Source organism: Pelobates fuscus, chromosome 7, assembly GCF_036172605.1.
Source record: "Pelobates fuscus isolate aPelFus1 chromosome 7, aPelFus1.pri, whole genome shotgun sequence".
In the NCBI taxonomy this organism is placed as follows: domain Eukaryota; kingdom Metazoa; phylum Chordata; class Amphibia; order Anura; family Pelobatidae; genus Pelobates; species Pelobates fuscus.
This window is the reverse complement of record NC_086323.1, coordinates 18,137,800-18,154,602: the sequence shown is the minus strand read 5'-3', so window position 1 is coordinate 18,154,602 and position 16,803 is coordinate 18,137,800.

Genomic DNA, 16,803 nt, shown 5'->3' with positions numbered 1-16,803 from the left:
GCTAGGATTAACCCTTTTTTCTATAAACATAGTAGTTTCAGAGAGACAGCTATGTTTATAATAGGGTTAATCCAGCCTCTAGTGGCTGTCTCATTGACAGCCACTAGAGGGCTTCCACGCTTCTCACTGTGAAAACGACAGCTAGGGTTGATGTTATGATAATGCTGCAGATTGTAAGAAGGAGACACCATAACCAATTTTCTAGCATCATTTTGCTTCCATCTTTGCATTTCTTTTTTACTGTATAAGATAATTCAGGTACAGTCTGTTTTCTTCAGAGTCTTTCTGATAATGATGTTGATGATTAATTTTTCATATATTCCATGTTAACTGTGAATGTATCATGCCTGTCTGTTGTTCATCCTTCTCCTTCTCCTTCACATTTGCAGGTTCAGATGTCAGATCATGATTCAGTCTGTTACGTGGCTATGATTCTGGTGGCATTTCGGTCATCTTCTCATTTGGCCTCTTAGCAAAAGGTTTGGGGGCAGGTTCATGCCATCCTGCAGAGAAACGCCATGCTCCAGAAACGTTATACTGATCGTCTCCAAAGGGCAGCTCCTTCCTATCAAGTGGGTGATAGGGTTTGGCTCACTACACAAAATATCCATCTCCGAGACCTCTCCAGAAAGATGGCACCTCGGTTCATCGGTCCATTTAAGATCCTGTGTAAAGTGAACCCTGTATCCTGTGCTTTAGATATAGTTCATAATCTCCTTACTCCTAATGTGTTTCATACCTCCTTATTGAAGCCTTTACTGTACAACAGGTATACTTTAATGACCCTTTCTCCTCCTCCTGTTCTGGTTGATGGAGAGGAGGAATACGACATCCAGGAACTAATGGATTCCCAGTATTCTAGGGGCTCCCTCAGGGGTCAAGTCCTGGGGAAAAAAGGTGTGGGACCTCGCCTAACTCTCCCCTCCCCCATCACCCTGCCCCAAAAAGTATACACTTGTACAATATTCACCCCCTTTGACATTTTTCGTGTTTTGTTGCCTCACAGCCTGGAATTAACATGGATTGTTTGAGGATTTGCATCATTTAATTTGCAGAACATGCCCACAACTTTAAAGATTTTTTTTTTATTATTATTATTGTGAAGCAAACAACAAATAGAACAAAATAACAGAAAAAGTAAATGTGCATAACTATTCACCTCCCCTAAAGTTAATACTTTGTAGAGCCACCAAGTCGCTTTGGATAAGTCTATGAGCTTGCCACATCTTACCACTGGGATTTTTGCCCATTCCTCTTTGCAAAACAGCTCCAGCTCCTTCAAGTTGGATGGTTTGCGCTTGTGAACAGCAATCTTTAAGTCTGACCACAGATTTTCTATTGGATTGAGGTCTGGGCTTTGACTAGGCCATTCCAACACATTTACATGTTTCCCCTTAAACCACTTAAGTGTTGCTTTAGCAGTGTGTTTGGGGTCATTGTCCTGCTGGAAGGTGAACCTCCGTCCTAGCCTAAAATCACGCACAGAGTGGTACAGGTTTTGCTCAAGATTATCCCTGTATTTAGCACCATTCATCTTTCCCTCAAGTGACCAGTTTCCCAATCCCGGCTGCTGAAAACCATTCCCACAGCATGATGCTACCACCACCATGTTTCACTGTGGGGATGGTGTTCTTTGGGTGATGTTTTGGGTTTGCGCCAGACATAGCGTTTTCTTTGATGGCCGAAAAGTTCAATTTTAGTCTCATCTGACCAGAGCACCTTCCTCCATAAATTTTGGGAGTCTCCCACATGTCTTTTCACAAACTCAAAAGTGCCATTTTGTTTTTTGCTGAAAGTAATGGCTTTCTTCTGGCCACTCTGCCATAAAGCCCAACTCTATGGAGCGTACGGCTTATTGTCGTTCTATGTACAGATAGTCCAGTCTCTGCTGTGGAACTCTGCAGCTCCTCCAGAGCTACCTTAGGTCTATGTGCTGCCTCTCTGATTAATGCCCTCCTTGCTCGGTCCATGAGTTTAAGTCTCGCGCTCACTCCCATCACTCCTGGGCGGCAGCACCGACCACAGTACACATCAGCCCCAAAACATACAGTAAAAACCAAAGAAAAAGTTACCTGTGTTCTCTCCCAAATCCCTATTTATATTTAACAAATGGAGGTCATTTAGTTACTCCAATGGCCATTGGAGGGAATGCCCGTCTGCCAACGTCATGGCAGCCTCCCCCAAGTGGTTCCCTCACCGACCCCTCACCCGGCTTCTCCGAGCCTCTGGCAAAGACATCTCCAATGAGACAGAGAGGGGTATTTTTATCTACACCCCTTGTAGGCCTCAACCACCGAGCAGTCAGTGCCGGTGCTTCAGTCCACTTGTGTGGTATCCACTCGCTGCTCCCGGTGTCCCTTGACATTTGGTAGCCACCATAAGCCGGGTCAGCGCCCTTGTTCGTCGAGAATCGGTAATATATGAGGATAGACACGGGAGCAGTGGTGACATGCAGTCAGGCCCCGTCCCGTTCTTTTTCTTTTTGATGATGAGTACATGCTTATGACATCACGGTTCTCTGTGACCAATCACTACCCAGTATAGTGTATATATACTTCCTGATTGTCCTTGTTTCTTTGCCCTGTCATGGTTTTTGTTACCTAAGAGTGTGTTTATTGGATTATCTGTTTTCTGACCTTGGCTTGTTTGACTATTCTTGCTCTCTGTTATCCTGATCTTGGCCTGGCTATCGATTATGTGCATTTCTGTAATCATGACCTCAGCCTGTCTATTGTTTATTTTCTGTCTGCTTGCCAACATGTCATATATCTGACTCAGGCACTAACCCGGACACTCTAAAGACCGATACGTGTACCTTTACTGTTACCTTTAGGTTTGCGTGTTAGGGTAACGCTATTCCTGACAGCTTTCTATTCAGCTACGTTGGCCTTAAATTTGAAATTCCCATTTCAGTGAATAACACCAACAAACTTAGTTGTCACACGTCACGTCCTCAGAATGCTTCTCACAGCAAACATTCGATTAGAACGTGTTTTTGGTTCCCACTGCTCCTTTATGAAGATCATTGGATTGGTTGAAAAGACAAAGAAATAAAACCTGCCGGATGACATAATAGGAGGTAGGAACAGACAGTTGCACCAGTAAGTCTCATCATTGGAAAAAAACAGGAATTGGAGAGAGCAGACGAGGGAATTGCGGATTACGAAAATAACCAAATTAGTAAAATTCTTCAGCCCAACTGGTTTTTGGAAGACTTGTGCACAGATATATTTTTGTCCATAAACAAATCCATTCTTCCAAGAAAATAATTTAGTTTCCGGGTAATTAAGTTTGTTTGGGTGTGAATAAAAAGGATTTTTATTTCAAACTAATACATTCGTTTATGGCCGAAACTATTTTTCTTTTAACCTAAAATTTGTGCTTCGGTTTTCATGTTAGATTTTTCAGTTTCCGCAGTTCGTCACAGTAGCTGCGCGGCTTTCCTAGTATATTTTAAGTTTTCACATGTGTTTTTTTTTTTAAACTTTATTAAAAGGATCTGAGAGTTGAAAGACCTGTTGTGTTTGATATGACACTTTCACACCTCTCAGCTTCTGGGAGCAACGACTCTATGTTACAGCTTGGATGTCGGTAAATATAAATGGTAACAATCTGAAATCATGCAGAGAAATACAGCATGGTGACGTAGCTTCTCACAGTCCAGGTGGGAGGTCATTTGTTTGCTGTGAGGATTGTCTATGTGAAAATACGGATTTATTGAATTGTTTGCATGCGTGTCTCTTCCTATCTCCTATACAATTATATTTGTGACCAGAAAGACTCAATGGGTTGTTTACTATCTTACCATAAAGAAAGTACAAATAGGATTACAAAAAAAATGAAAATGTAAGAAGACAAATGAGTTATGTAATGTAATAATTAGCAATATGTGTTAGTGGGCTCCTAAGGTATCGGGGTGCATTGCATATGGAGCTATGTGCTGTCAGTGGGGGTTTGGGGGCTCATTAAGGGACCTGGTGACAGGGTCTATCATATAAAATACCACTTTATTGTGTGAATTATCCAGACTGAGAGAAATAAATTCTTCTGCTAATGGAATTTCTGTGCTTTCCCCACAAATCATGTTTCCATTGTTCTCTAATCCAGAGCTTGAGTTCAATGGAAGAAGAGATTAACTCTTTCAATACCATCTATATGATGATTGCTCGCTTTGAAGTGCTTTTTGCAGAACAGGAAAAAAATGCCCAGAATCAGGAACAATGTGGTGTTTTGTTCACTTGGTTTTGTATTTTTTTATTTTTTTTTAAAGATAGGTGTTTATTATGTATGTTATGCATATGATGTATGTAAACTTGTATGTAAAATGTGCACATTTAAAGGACACTCCACACACCTAAAGCACTTTATCATGCTGAAATGTGAAAATGTGCAGATTTCAATAGATATTCGCACTTTTAGAAATTAACCTTGCTACACCCCCCCTCCCCCCGGCTATCATTCCTGATCTGCCTGGTCCTGTTACTTCGTGGTTGTTTAGCTCAGTGAGGATAAATTGCCCAGAGCACCTGCCTTGCAAAGACATCTCATTGAGCTGCATTGGGAAGTCTGTGATTGGACAGCCACAGGAAGTCTGGGCGGGGTTTGAAGGGGAGGGCTTGCAAAGGTTGCAGACATACGATTTGAGGCTTTTGCAAGCTGTTTTCTATACAGATATCTCAATGAAATAATACAAAATTAGATGTGTTCATGTTTTCACTGGGGAATATCTACTAAATTGTTTATAAAATAATAAAATAAAAAAATGTTTCCAGTTGCGTGTACCTTTAACGTCAGTGTTATAGAAAGTTGTGATGAGAGAAAACCAAAATAAAACTGCCCACTGTTTTAAAATGTACTGTGCATCGGCTACGTGTAACAAGGCAAACCTTGGCAAATGTCTTTCTTGGACCCCACACTTCAGTTTCCACAATTATCCTAAAATGACCTGTTGAATAGGCTGTTGAAAGCATTGGCTGTGATTTAAATGCACCAATCACCTTACTCCTGCGTTGGTTGTATAGGATCAGCCTATACACACTGCGTTACATAAAGTACAGAGCTCTTAGAGCACATTGAGCCTACCCTCGGTTTTGGATTTAATGGCAGTGATTCTTAAAGATTGCAGCTGGAACCTACTCTGGATTGCCTTCTATCAAGTTTGAACATATTGAGCAATGCAATGTGTGCGTGCCACAGACATAATAGAGAAGATGAACTCTGTCCTCATTGGAGAGAGCACAACTGCAGAGAGAGCTGTGAGCAGCGGTGTACGGGACAAAATCATTCCAGAATAAAATAAATCCTAACTAGAACATCTCATCTTGGTGTGAAAGGAGCCTATCAAGGATCCACTGAGCCAAGGTTTGGCAACCTTCGGCACTCCAGAAGGTGTGCACTACTTTGCCAGCATTTTAGCTGTTAGTGCATTATGGATGTTGTAGTCCACGAAATATGGCATGCCGAAAGTTGCCTATCCCCTGCACTAAGCAGTGCTCCCAGAAACATTTTTAAGGCAAGTAATGTTTTTGTAATTTTAAATGTATTTTTTAATTTCATTTATTTTGCAATGTTCTTTAACTTCATTATCAGTATCCAGAGAATCCCTTTAAAACCTTCTTTTAAACTATGTCTCCATTGGATTCCTGCAGAGATATGGGATGGAGTCTGAAGCAAGCAGCACATCAATCTGGCAGAATTGAGGAAATATGATCAGAATAGCAATGCATGGAATAGGCTTTTCCCAAGGAGTGATATGTGGGTGAACGTCATACCCTCTCCCGATGTTATACCAATGTACAGAGGTAGGTTTCTAGGGTTTTAGGCATGTTTGCCATAAATGTTAAATCTTCTCAATGCATGGTGTAATCCTGGTGGTCAATATTCTGAGAGACACAATGCATAACTTTGTAGTAAACAAACCTATTTTATTAAATAAACAGGGAAATGTGGAGAATTTACAGGGACTGTATAGCCAAGATGGACAGTATGTCCAATTCTACGTCGCTAATGCTTGCAGTTCTTTAGATTAACCCCTCTGCCTAGCAGTGGGCTGAGAGTGAGTTCCATGAGTGTATGTTTTCTGTAGAAAACAGCAGAGAATATCCTTCTTATGCTGAACTGTGTTTAAATCTCGCATTTTTATTTTCTGGTGCTCCGAAGCCTCAAGCTATTTCGCTTCCCACACACAGCTTGTAACCGTTCACACATCTTGTTTTATTAAAATGAAAGTGTATTTTCTTCACTGGCTTATGCTGGATTAAAAGCCCGGGGCCATTCATTCCAATAGCCCATGCGTTTTACATCCCGCAGAGCGCGGAGCGGCCGTCTCTCGTAACAGAGTTTGCATTTATCTTCAGACTCACTAGAAGTGAAAGGCCAGTTAGCCGTGAAATCTCCCTGCTTTCGTGTTTAATCTGTACACCAAGTAATATCTCACTGCTTTCACATGTAAACAGCACAAAATAATGCCATTTACTGACAAATAGACCACAGTGGCCCACACTGTACGGGGAGAAAATCTATCAATTTATTTAGTTATCTGTTCCAAAAAGGTTTGAATGTCTTTTTTTTTTTGTCAACTGTGTTTTATTAAGGTTATTTATAGATTTTTACATATTTTCTAGCTTTTTTTTCAGTTTTGCATCTTTGTAGCTTTTTGTTGAGTGCGCTATTTAGCTTGTTGTATTTATTGCCCAAAACCTTTTACAAAGTATGCAGTGTGTGCTCAGGTGAGTGCAGCGTTTCTGGCCACATCCAAAATCGAACTCTGCCTGACCAAACTACTGGTTTTGTATCCCTTCCTGTCACGGTGAAGATAGTTTCTGTCAGTGAATGTGTGTGTCTGTCAGTGAATGTGTATCTGTTAGTGAGTGTATGTCTGTCAGTGTATGAGTGTGCGTCACATGTCAAAGAGGCCGCAGGGTTGCCAGGTAACTTTGGCAACCCCACATGTTCTGCATACATAATAAAGTTACCGGACACTGCAAAACATTACTCTTTTATAATAAAATTCCATTAGGTTATATTTAAGGGACACTTCCTACTGTCCCTTCCCAGTTACACCGACATTGTGTAACCTGGTGCCTGGTGATGATGCTATCTAACAGAAATTTAGTTCTTCCTATGTATATTATCCTCTTCCGAGCAGCGCGTGTCCTGTCGTGGTTTTCGTTACACAAGAATGCGTTCTTATATTGATTCTGTCTTCCTGTTTCTGACCCGGCTTTGTCTGACCTATGATGTCCTAGTATCCCTTACCTTGCCTTGTCTTATCATTTTGGGTACATCTGGAATCCTTGGCCTCGGCTTGTTTTCTTGAATTTACTATTTTTGCCCATCTTGGACATTATGTTAAGGTCCGGTACTACATATATTCTGTGTCTTTATTACCTCCTGTTAGCTTACTACTTACCTATTCTCTGCGTTTTAGGGTTACCTATCCTGACAGTGCTGTGCTGGAGAGCAAGAAGACCCACTGTGTGTAATATAATTGATTGACAGGTGGGTGAGGTCAATATTACTAATTAGGGTTTTCTCCCAATCTATGCATTTCTTAGTAATTCTGGTAATTGTAAATAATGTATGTACGGAATTTACTTTACTATTAAATTAAATAAACTAGTACGCATCATGATGGTATACTTTAGAGTTTGGTGAAGTGTGAGTTTAATTGCCTCTAGGCACTTTGTTCGGTATAACACTTTTAATTATAGTGTTTACTCAGTTGGTGCACTTTAGAAGAATATTGCATATGGAGAATTTATATCTATTGGGTGTTTATTTAAAAACAAGGTTATTGCTTTTCGAGTCTTGTCCCACTTTAATTTGATATTTATCAGTGTTGTCAGACATTTGATTTACTGAAGATCAGACATTCTCCAAACGATAAGGCAGCATCCTTGATACATTTCACCCTCCTTATTTTGGTGCTCTGAATTTGTAGGCTGTGGAAAAAGAGATAAGGATTGTGGTCGTAAAACAAGAGCGAAACATTAAACTGCGATATGAATGGTGAATATTATTTTAATCTGAAACTTAATCTCAAAGAACAAAATCTGATTGATCTCTCCTGGCTGACTTCACTCGATGTTAAATCTATTAGCTGATGGTAAACCCGTGTAGGTTTTTTAGGGGAGAAAAAGAGAGTAAGATATGTAAATGATTCTGGTAACATTCTAGATTAGGAGTTTTTATTTATAGGTATTGAACCGTATCATGACAATGTTTTGTGAAGCACGGGAAGGTGAATAGGAGGGCATTCTATACGCACCATGACTGTGACGAGTTGATGACATCTTTGAAAGGTCAGTAAAATAAAAAAATTTATGTATTATTTTATGACCTTTAAAAGAAGATACATTTTTCTATTCCAAAGAGCTGACTAGATTTCCTAGCTGAGATATGAGGGATTTACTACAATATTTCACTAGAAATCCATTTAGCCCCCTATTATTAAAGGAATACTGTAAGAGAATATAAACCTCTATTCCTGCCGCTATAGCGTTCTCGTCAGCATTTAGACATTTAGATTCAAGGACCTCCTAAAATAAATGTTAACATTTTTATAAAGAGTATTTCTTACTAGATCCAGTCCCTGCAGTCACCTCATCTGCCCGCCCCCCCCCCGCCCCCCGTTAAGTCATGAAAATTCTTTGTCTTCTTGTCCAGTCCCATGCCCCAGCACTGCACTCCTCCAATCAAAGGCTCTTCGTGAGAAGTGTATGTAATAAAAAGTATAAAACTCGTGAACTCAAAGCCAACTGTGGTTGGCGAGCTGCTGCAGAGATCGGTGAATGAGCGAGGAGACCAAGTATCTTACCAGTGTCGACCTCCACAGGATCCCATAAAAACAAGCACTTGTGAGTAGCGGAGCTTTTGCCCGCACAAACTCGCTCACTGTGATCTTGTAAGCAGTTACATTTTTAGCGTGTTATAGTAATACATTGTTTAATTTTGATACATCAACTATACACTTTTTAGTTTTATGAACATTGCAACTTTATATCGATATACTGTACCATTATTGGATATTTGTGTTTTCTCTTTTTTTCTAGGTATGGGAACGATCTACCTTTTGACAGTCCATTAATACTATGAGTATATTTGGTTTTTACACTTTTGGGTGTATACTTAGGCTCTCTATTAGCTATTTATGTTTGCGCTCCACTTATTCAGTATCTCTCCTTGAGAAGTATTTGGGGAGGTTAACTGTGAGAGAGCCAAGTTTGACTCTGTTCTCACAGTGGAAATGCTGTCTAATTGCTGTTAGGAAGACAGCCACTAGAGGTGCATTTAACCTGGAATGGAAATATAGCTGTACCGGCAATGTTTTACATTGCAGGGTTAACATTACAGGATTACTGGGCCCAGACCACTTCATTGAGATAAAGCGGTCTGGGTGTCCCTTTAAGGATTGTCTATATAACTACAGATAGTTAAAGGACCGCTACCATCTGAGGTTGTAGACCTTCTTCTATCATGACATGTAGATAGAGAAAAAGAGGGGACTGTAAACCAGTGTAAAAGCATTAAGAAGAAGGTCTTTCAAAGAAAGATGGGTCACTAAATGGATTGGGTGTAAGGTTTACTATGCCCATCAGATGTTGTATAACTGTCAATCAATAATGAGTGGCTCAGCTTGCAGTTTTGCGAATTGCAAGCTGGTCCCCAAACTGCAGACCGCGCAGAAACTCCAGAATCTCGATTGAAGACCGCGATATCATAAAGGTATAAATCAGCGTTGGGGTCACCCACCATTACATTTGTTGGATGTTCAGCAGATTTATTGGAGGTTCGAAGGTTATCCACATTAAATTGTCCCTCTACGACTTTATTGTTAACCTTGTATATCGGTATGTTACGAATAATTATTTGTTTATTTAACATTGTCTTGCTTTGTATTGCATCAGAGTTTCCTGAATACTGAGAGAAAAATAACACGTTCAAGTTGAAAGCAGCATGTTTGAGGTTAATGATGTAGATGCAGTGTTAACACTCCAGGTGTGATGTTCAACCAATGGTTACTCTTACCATAACACGGTTTGATAAAACACTGTTTGTGGTCAGAGTAATACTTTCTGATTTGGTCTCTCATCCATAACAGTGAAAAAAAACAACAAAAAGAATAAAGCATAACTTAGTTCCAAGCCAAGACCAAGTTCTACTGGCAGCCTGGTCTTCCTCTGGTGACATCGCTTTCCCCCACGCCCATTTCTCCCCCGCTGTAGGCTAACGGACCTCAGGGAGCGGGCTGCGGGGAGGACATGGGCAGCATGGTCTGTGCCACTACTGGTTATCTGTCTCTGACATGCTGTGCACACTGACGGCATATTGTCCAAATGCACAGAATTAACATAAGCTGCCAGGAACACTTGTTCTGAACTGGATAATCCTGCTTTAATGGCACTGCAAGAGGTGGAGTTACACCTCTCGCAGCAAAGAGCTATATCTCTGCATTTTTCAAACTCAAACAGAAACAAACAGATTCCAGGCACCATGATCACTTCAAATCACTGAAGTAGTCATGGTGTTTGGACTAACCCTTTAATGCAGCATCATGGTTCAGGGGTTCATAAAGCATAGTGCAGTGCGGGGTTAATATTTCAGGTTTGCGGTTAATATGTCATGGTGCTTGACTAATCCCTCTCTCCTGTCCCTTCAGAGCCGGATTAAGGTTGCCCAGGCCCTTAGCACGGCGCCAGATTAACCCTTGTCCCTGGACTCTGTTTTTGTGAGTGATATGTGTTTGTAATGGCTGAGTGTTGTGTGGAGAAGAGCTGTATGAGGGGGGGGGGCTGAGTGTGTCTGTGCGTGCTGGTTAAGAGTTGTATGTGTGGTGGCTGATTTGTATGTGTATAGAAGTTTTGTGTATGTGTATTCCACACTCCCCCCCCAATATCCTGCTTAGCTTCCGTGATGGTCCAGTGAAGTAAGAGATGGATCCCTTGAGGTCTGGTGCTTCCTGATCTGAATCAATATCGGTTGCAAATCACTTTAAGAGTTCCTCATGGTTTGGGCGCTCTGGGCAAGAAGTGCAGTGGAACCATGAAGGTGCTCATAAAGTGGTCTATTCATGATATTGGTACAGACCACAACACTCCCTCTGTGAAGAGAGTGCAGGGAGATCTTTTTATCTCTGTGCCTGCTCAATGAAGGTCCACTTAGAGCCGAAACCCCTGTCTGAGGCCTAGGCAGCCTACACAGAGCTTAACGGTAATCTGGGTCTGTGTCTCCTCCTCCCACTCACTCTCTCCCGAAGAACATTTAATGATGTGAGTCAGGCTTTCTGTGTCAGATCAAGGTGTCTCACAATGTCTCATGATGCTTCCAGGACAGGAGGAAGGGTTTCTATAAAAGAAGTAGGGGCTAAATTTAATGGATGGATCATGCTACCATCTTAAAACGTCGGTTTGTCTCCTAACGGCCCATTAACCATCAAAATCTGGGTATTTGTTCCTTCCAGAGCCGTCAAAAGATAATTATGATGCAATAAAAATAAAAGTTTGGGGGACTTAGTGATATCAGCTAAAATAACTCAATTTTTGTGACAATTACAGAAGACAATATTTTGTAAACTCTCTTTATATAATGTATTTGCATTTGCTGATGTTTTAATGCCGTTTCACAAGTTATCTTTACATGTGTATCTAATGTATTTATGCAGTAACATAAATAATTCATGTGGAGAGAGAATTTTAAAATCTAAATTAAAGAGAAGTGATTACGTGAATGAGCCCAGCTATTATTTCAATAGGGTAACGGCGCCCTCTTGTGGTAAAACACTGTTGTATATTACAAAGACTTGTTTTCAACAAGGTTGTCCAACGCTCATATCATTGTTATGAAATATGTACTTTGTTTGTCCATTTCGTCTGTTCAAACCATATACTTTGTTCTAAAAAAGTATCACCCAAGACAGCTCCCTATTAATAAATTGTGCTCCCCAAAATAAAAACAGGTCATCTAGCAGGTAGTCTATTCAATTCTTAATGGTCATGGCTGTATCCCTCCCTTTTTGCACAAACTATAATCAGAAAATAAAGATATCTCTAAAAGCTATAACTCTCTTTCATAGTTACATAGTTACATAGCTGAAAAGAGACTTGCGTCCATCAAGTTCAGCCTTCCTCACATATGTTTTTGCTGTTGAGCCAAAAGAAGGCAAAAAACCCAGTCTGAAGCGCTTCCAAGTTTGCAATAAACTAGAAAAAAATTCCTTCTTGACCCCAAAATAGCAGTGAGATGTCTCCTTGGATCAAGCAGCTAATACCCCACTAACTAGAAATCATATCCCTGTATGTTATGTTTTTGCAAGTACCGTATTTATCGGCGTATAACACGCCCCGGCGTATAACACGCACCTCATTTCCAGAAGGAAATTCCAGGAAATTTCCACCTCTCCCATAGTATTCCCCCCCCTCATCCCATAGTGTTCCCCCCCCTTTCCATAGTAATCTCCCCCCCTCCCATAGTATTCTCTCCCCCCTCCCATAGTATTCTCTCCCCCCTCCCATAGTATTCCCCCCCATAATATTCTCTCCCCCCTCCCATAGTATTCTCCCCCCCCATAGTATTCTCCAACCCCATAGTGTGTCCCCCCTCCCATAGTGTCCCCTAGTGCACTTTCCCTCTGTCCCATATTTACTTACCTGTCTTGAAGCGTGGGCCGGCTTCACAGCGCGCACCGCGGAACTGGAACTTAAATTTCAGGTTCCGGTTTCCGGCGGGACTGAAAGGAAGTGTGCACACAATAGTGTGCACACTTCCTTTCAGTCCCGCCGGAAACCGGAACCTGAAATTTAAGTTCCAGTACCGGCGGGACTGAAAGGAAGTGTGCACACAATAGTGTGCACACTTCCTTTCAGTCCCCCTGGAAACCGGAACCTGAAATTTAAGTTCCAGTTCCGCGGTGCGCGCTGTGAAGCCGGCCCACGCTTCAAGACAGGTAAGTAAATGTAGGATATCGGCGTATAACACGCACCCATGATTTTCTCCCTATTTTCAGGGAGAAAAAGTGCGTGTTATACGCCGATAAATACGGTATTTATCCAATTGCAGTTTAAACATCTGTATAGACTCTGACAAAACCACTTCTTCAGGCAGAGATTTCCATATCCTTATTGCTCTTACTGTAAAAAAACCTTTTCTTTGCCTTAGATGAAATCTCCTTTCTTCCAGCCTAAATGTGTGACCTTGTGTCCTATGTATAGCCCTGTTTATGAATAGATTTCCAGATAATTGTTTGTACTGGCCCTGAATATATTTGTATAATGTTATCATATCCCCTCTCAGGCGCCGCTTTTTTCAAAACTAAAACAGATTAACATTTTATTTTTTTTTGTCAATCTTTCTTTTATTGAAGCATATATGATAGAGTACATAAGAGAAGTAGGGAAACGTATAAGTGGTTTACAATTGGGGGTTAAGACATTGTCAGCTTTGAAATATTACATTTCCGGAATGGCGATGCCTCATTTTTTCTTTTTTATCTTGTCGTTTAGCAAAAACATAGTAGAACCAAGAGCAATGCCTGTCTAGTTAGGCTGTCAAGGGAGAAACAGTATACAATTCAATTTCGTAGACATGCATTGAGCAAATATAGCGCAAGTCAGGCTGGATTCGCTCCAGAAACCACCGAACAGAACACAACAAAATACAACCAAAGTAGCGTTGCAGATATTCACAGATTATAGTAGGCTGCTTATGTCCTAAAGGTAAACAGGGGGATGCTAGTAGCTATATATCACAAAACAACATTAGTATCCTTTCTTATACCTTGTGCGTTTTGCTCTCGTGAGTGCTCAGTACTAGGGAACAGGTTATGTCGAGTATATTATTACTAGGTTACATCTATCATACCGTAAATAGCCATGCTAGTTAGATCACCATCAATGCGTCCCTGGGTGCAGGGCCAGCGATAAGCCTCGCCGCAGTGGCCCTAGGCAACAAAGATTAACATTTTTTAACCTTTCTTCATAACTAAAATGCTCCATTCCTTTTATCAATTTTGTAGCTCGTCTCTGCACTTTTTCTAGTGCCATAATATCCTTCTTTAGAACAGGTGCCCAAAATTGCACAGCATATTCAAGGTGTGGTCTTACCAGCGATTTATAAAGAGGCAAAATTATATTTTCATCCCGAGAATTTATGCCCCTATTTATACATGACAAAACCTTACTGGCCTTAGCAACTGCATATTGACATTGCATATTGCTGTTTAATTTGTTACTGTTTAATTTGCTGTTTAATTTGTTAACAATTCCCAAATCCTTCTCGTGTGTGGTTAGCCCTAATTCACTACCATTTAGGGTGTAAATTGCTTGTGCATTCTTAACCCCAAAGTGCATAACTTTGCATTTCTCTATGTTAAATTTCATCTGCCATTTTAGTGCCCAGTCCCCCAATCTAACCAAATCCCTCTGCAGCAAAGCAATATCCTGCTCACATTTTGTTACTTTACAAAGATTTGTGTCATCTGCAAACACTGATACATGGCTTTCAATGCCTATTTCAAGATCATTTATAATTATGTTAATCTTTCCTTGTGTGATGCATGGCGGGCCCTCTCAATAAGGAAAATAAATCACACAGGGGGCCCCAGGATTCCTTAGTGTCTGCAGTAGACAAGAACGCCCAATATATTGAATCATTGCATTTTCAATTTTCACTGAAACGTTGGAAGGGCAGACCAAGTAAACCCCAGAGGAAACCCACATTATAACTGACTGGCTGTACTTTCATGTCCATCTCGGTACCTCAAGGGTATAAACACATCTTGGAACAGCAAATGGTCCTGAAAGCTGGGGACCCAGTCACCACCTTCTTGTTTCCTTTTCCATAACAACATGGAAGAGAATGAAGAGGCTGTAGCTTTGTTCCCCTGTACTTGTGTTTCTAGAGTAACATAGGTTACTGGACGCCATTTACACCTAAACGCTAGCATATCATTTTTTCTGTCAATACTGATTGATGAATTGAGAAGGCACCATTATCAGAAATGGAAGGTAGAGCTTAACAGAAGCTGACTGTAACCAGGCTTTCGTCTTCAGGGAGAAAGAAATTAAATGATCTTCAAGAAGAAGGATCACAGGGATTGAACCTCATCTATGACCGAGAGAATAAATCAATCCCTCTCATTGTTATAATTTCTTATTTTTTTATTATCCTGTACATCCATGTCATTCAGGGGTTTATGGGATAAATACATTTTCTCCCAATGCAGTTTCACTCATCATACAGGATCTATTTATAGCAAATTCATGGTCTGTGTATGCAGAGATCAATCTATAATCTCATGCTATCCTAATAATTACATCCATCCTAATTGTGCATGCGCAGAACACACCACACATGCAAGTTTGTCAGATCTGAGACTTCATTGGAGACAATGTAACGTCCTCATTGTGATTTATCTCCTCAAGGCAAGTTTATAGCTGCATAATTCTCAGCAGTTAGAAAAGACTCTTAACAGGCAGAGCGGGTAAAGGGAAATATCTGCTCCATAACCTGCACAACAATGAAATGTTGTTACGGTGCTTAACCCCTTAAGGACCAAACTTCTGTAATAAAAGGGAATCATGACATGTCACACATGTCATGTGTCCTTAAGGGGTTAAAGGAACACTATAGGGTCAGGAACACAAACATTTATTCCTGATCCCTATTGTGTAAAAAACACCATCTAGCCCCCATGGTCCCTCCTTACTCCCCTAAATATAGAAAAATCTTACTCTTGTTCAATTCTGCAGCTGCTGGCTTTGCCCCAAATCTGCCTATTTAGCTGACATCATGAGAATTGTTGTTCTGAGCCAATCACAATGCTTACCCACAGGATTGGCTGAGATTGTCAAGGAGGCAGATCAGGGGTAGAGCCAGCACAAGTCAAACACAGCGCTGGCCAATTCGCATCGCCTCATAGAGATACATTGAATCAATGCATCTCTATAAGGAAAGGTCAGTGTCTCCATGCAGAGGTAGTCAGTAGTCATGCTATGCAGCACTGCCCCAGGAAGCATCTGTAGTAGCCATCTGAGTAGAGATACAGTGTTTTTAGCAAAAAGCCTGAAGGGAATGATTATACTCACCAAACCAAATACAATAAGCTGTGGTTGTTCTGGTGACTGTAGTGTACACATATTGAAAAGGAATAAGAAATAAAATACAGCATTAGCTATATTTAATAGAAATGTTTATTACATTAAAACCATAAAAGGCCTGCTTTAATGAGAGCATAATATCTCTGTACATTCAGCATTATTAATATTAGCAATTATATATTAATTAAGCATGCTAGTGGAATAAAAACCATTACATTAAAACTGGTATAAGAACACTGTGAGCTTACTGCCTAACATATCATGTATGATTGTAATATGTGTATGTATAATATACTGGGTGGAGGTAAATGTCTGTTGGCTTTTCCTTTACTGAACATGTATCTATCTGGTAACTGAGTGAAAGCTTCTAATAAATTGCAGTGAAAATGCTGTGATTAGAAACAATGAAACTTTATATTTGGAATCCTTTAAAGAAGAATTAAAAGAACACTGTAGGCACCCAGACCACTTTAGCTCATTCAAGTGGTCTGGGTGCAGTGTCCCTGACAGGTTAACCCTGCACTTACAGTTATTGAGAAACTGCAATAATTTCCTTGCACGGTTAACTCCACCTCTAGTGTCTGCCGACTGGACAGGCACTAGGGGGACTTCCGGGTCGTTAGGAGGCTTTTGAACGCCTGACACTGGACGTCCTCATGCTGTGCATTACAGCAATGATTTCCTATAAAGGTTGTCCTAATGCTATGGC